We start from the raw sequence: 4,523 nt of genomic DNA on the forward strand, positions 1-4,523 counted from the left end.
CTGCTTTACGTTTGAATCCCGGATCAGGAAAGTATAGTTTGTCTTCACCTATTGGCCTCCACCACAAAGCAGCAAAAAGAAGCTGCGGTGATGATCGTCAGAGAGGACTGAGCCATGACGGCACAGCTGGAGTTTTAGCCAGCGAGACCAAAACAAGAACACAAACCACGGTGGTTTTATAAAAAGAGGCCCTGAACTATCCAGCTGTCATTTACTGCACAGAAATGAAGACTGAATGTAATGAAGCCAAAATATCTGGGTCGTCTACTCGAAGCGGCTGTTTGGCAATAACCCATCATGTTAGCTTTAGCTCCTGATTTTCTGGGTGGACTGCTAAATTTTCAGCTACTGCTAGCAAGTTTGGCTAAATGTGCATCACAAAAGTGCTTTAATGAACATTTGACCATCGGAGGCAACTCTGAGTTTAGCAACTTGCTCAAGGACACTTTGACAGGGAGACTCAAGGAACCAGGCATCAATCTACCAACCTTCTAATTAGAAGACACCCAACCTCTTACTGGAGACACAGCAGCCTTTATTGACAACGACACAAATTAATACCAAGTAACATAAAATACTTGAATTCACACCAAAACTGCAGCACGGACGTCTTTGTTGTTAGTTTCACGTTTCAAGTTTTATTGTCATGTACAGATACACAGTGTAGCCACATTTACCCATCAGCTTTACATGAGCATATAGAAAGTGTGCAGTTGTATTAGGAAGAAAATAACAGAAAATAGCAACAATAATGATAAAAGAGGAAAAAAGAGAGAAATAAATATTAAAAATTTAGAGAAATTAAGACAAGTTGGTATTTAGAACACTAACTGACACCAAGCCTGACTATTTGTCAAATAGTTATATTATTTAATATAAGTATATTATTAAAAACACCCCAAAAGGCACCAGAAGTACAAACATAGTGCAGTTAGTGAGCTGAATAGCAGACAGTAACAGTGCCGCTAAAACATATAGATTTGAGCTTTAATACAGGTTAAACAGATTAGTTATATACATACAAAAATATCACCAGCTGTTATTGTGGAGAATTTATCTGAAACCAGCTAAAACAGTTTTGTGTAGCAGACTGTAAGCGTGTTTGTTTTAGAGTATTTTAAAGTCTTTGAAGGCTGAAGTGGCCATCAGAGGATCTGTAGCTTCATTTTTAGTCCCAGAGGTTCTCGCTTAGATGGGACAGGAGCGTCTAATTTAAAAAACATTTTGACAAATACTTGGCAGATATAATTAAGTCATATTCACTTTTTTTTTATCAAGTTGATAATTGCTCCAGTTGAACAAAGCGGTGGTGTCGTTTGGAGTCTTTGCACAATTAGTAAAGTGTACAGAAGTGAAGTAGTTATATAATATGATAAATGTGCAGAAGACTACTGTTTAATACTTGACCTTCTTCTTTAAAGACTTGATTGACATCTGTAGAAACTGAGACGTCAAATAAGCCTTTTGTTTTTTATTCACATCAATCATTTCGTAAGCTCCTCTACAAAGTAATGATGACTATGTTCTGCTGGTTTATACGAATCATCGTGACACGTTTTATTTTATCAGCTTTGATAGAGTGAGTGAACATATAGAAGTGAGCAGAGAGGACGAAGGTCCCAGGGTTCATGTTAAACTGCTGTGTTTTTTTTAACCCCACAGCAGCGCTTACCAACCTGTAATCCCACACCGCTGCAAACCTCAGTTAGTCTAATAACTCGTTTTAAGTGGAAATGAAATGCAAATTTAAATCCACACAGGAGGGGGCGCTGCAGAAAGCTGAGCCCTGAGTACAGCCAGAGGTCTGCACACAAGTCGGAGACTCACAGAGCTGGTCAGACCGAGTCCCACAGGAGTCTGTGGGAGGACTCTCGCTGTTGTTAAGCTGAGTGTTTACACTGTATGTGGGAGACAATAGTGGAGAGAGAAGCCTGTGATTATATTGTATGTTAGTCATATCTGTACATTCTGTGACCAGGACCTTTTCTACAAAACGAAATTATGGTGAAATGAAGTTATTCCTCCTGAATGACCCAGAGGTCCAGAGGCTGACCACTCTGACAAACACTGCGGTGGACACTCAGCACATTTCTTCTGTTTAGGAGGTCCTTCTGTAAAACACACAGCAGAAAAAAATGCATTTAACTACCTCCCAATGTAAATGAACTCAAATGAAGGTTTATACTGTTTATACTGTCACCAGGTGCTTATAAATGACCTGATTATATCTTATACTGAAGTGCGTTTTAATGGCTATTTTTTGTGTTCTTCCCTGTGTCAAAAGTAAATCATGATAGTTTTCATTTTTAATGCAAAGAGATTTAATACCAAGGAAACAGTAACTGGTTATCTGGGCTACAACATGGCTGTCGGCCGTGGTTACTGTCAAACTGCGTGTACTTCACTATATCTCTGAATCTTGTTCTGGGTCTGTTAGCCAGGGTTCAGTGAAAAACATCACAATGTAGCGATTAGAAGTGGAAAATTGCAGTTAAATCAAAGCGTATACGATTATATAAATGATCCCAAACAGTTTTCCATTATCCTTGCCACACCAGCGGGCCAACTCCTGTAAAAAACACGTGTAGGAGACAGAAAAATTCAATGGTAGGAAACATTGTTGCAGAAAAATTACACACAGATGATCCCAGGAAGCAAATTTAAGTTCAAGTGAAAAATGAATAATTACATTTAGGCTAACTGGGATTTTCGCCAAGCACCGAGCTTTGATGATGTTCTCAGAGCTACTCTGCTTTATTATCTCTAGAAAGAGCAGGACAATTGCAGTGTTTGTTTTAAGAGTGCTGGATTTAAAGTTGGAAGCAGATGCACTTTTTAGATCTAGAGAAAGCAGATGGGAGGGTGTCGAGAGAGGAACTGTGTTACTGCCGGAGGAAGTCAGGAGTGGCAGAGGAGCATGTGAGGGTGGTGCAGATCATGTATGAGGACAGATAGTGGCGAGGTGTGCAATAGGAATGACAGACGAGTTTGAGGTGGGGGTGCGATTACATCAGGGATCTGCTTCTTGTTTGCAGTGGTGATGAACAAGCTGACAGATGAGGTCAGGCAGGAGTTTCTGTGGACGTTCGAGATCTTGTGATTTTGATCTGCAGTGAGAATAGTGAACAAGTGGAAGAGAGCCTGGAGAGGTGGAGGTGTAGGCTGTGGAGAAGCAAGATAGAATATATGTGTGTGAATGAGAGAGAGACAGGAGGACAGATGAGGATCCAAGGACCATAGGAGGCAGAAGGTAGATGAGTTAATCCAAAGTAAGATGAGTCAGGAGAAGGAAGGCAGCAAAGGGTTTCGAAGACGGTAGTGAGACCTGCTAGGATGTGAGGTTTGTAGACAGCCACACTGACAAAAGGCAAGGCTGAGATGGTTTGGACATGTGCAGAGGAGGGAGAGTGGATGTACTAGACAAAGGACATTGAAGATGGCGCTGCCAGGCAGGAGGAAGAGGAAGACCACAGGGAAGCTTCACAGCTGCAGTGAAGGCCACGGGATGTCATTGTCTTCCTATTACTTACTTGCCATCAGTGGAAGCAACTCCAGGCTACAGCTGATGAAAAATTAACTCAGCAGTAACAAGCACTAACCTGGCTGCCAGATTTAATTACTCATTAACTGAAGAAGCAGAACGATGCACACTGGCGTTCCCACAGCGCTGCTGAGCCGTAGCATATGTTCAAACGTAAGAATTAAAACACACCCGACACACTTGTTTATATGTGGCTGTGCGTTGCAAGGTGAGCTTACTTGTACCAGGCTCTGAGACATTTAAAATGTATTGTGTCTTGGGTGGTGTCTGTTGAACACGACGGAGACTTTGCCACTAAATTGAGACATGAAGGGAAGTCTTTTCAACAGTGTGAAAAGACAGATTTTCATCTTTTTTAACTGGTAAAATATTGTAGGTTGTTTATTTTTTCATTTTAAAAATCTCCGACTCAATGACTTAATGCTCGACCGCCTTTGTCCTGACGGCTACGCTGTCATGTCAGAAACTGGAAAACAACAGAGGAACAAACAAAAGGGTGAGAAAGACACTTTCACCAGGGGGTGTGGATGATGTCATACAGGTCATACAAGGCACAGCTTTTTGGTCTCATATGACTCCACCAGGACAGGTCTGACACATCCATGACAAACATATGAAAGTACAGCGGCGCAGAACAGTTTGGTGTCTGGTCGGTCGTCAGGGCTCGCCAAGTGACGTTGGAGAAGCGAACTGATGTTTGCTCAGCGTTTCCAGCTGTGGTGACATCATCATGGGTGACAGCAGGAGGGTTAATTTTAGATGAGCGTGCTGCAGTCAGCAGGCAGTGACTGGGAGTCACAGGAGAGGAAATACCAGAGCCTCGTGGTGGAAGGATGACTGACGTGCATCGCTGGTGTCGTCCCTGCACGTCCTGAGGAAACACTCATCTTCAAAGTTTCCAAAACACACAAAGAATTCAGGCTAAATTTTTTAATAAAATGATGCAACAACTCTTTGCAAGTTTCACAGACTCTCGGTTAAC

This window comes from Copadichromis virginalis, linkage group LG1 (genome assembly GCF_057382275.1).
Source record: "Copadichromis virginalis isolate Kocher_CV1m ecotype Utaka linkage group LG1, C_Virginalis_male_GT1.1, whole genome shotgun sequence".
In the NCBI taxonomy this organism is placed as follows: domain Eukaryota; kingdom Metazoa; phylum Chordata; class Actinopteri; order Cichliformes; family Cichlidae; genus Copadichromis; species Copadichromis virginalis.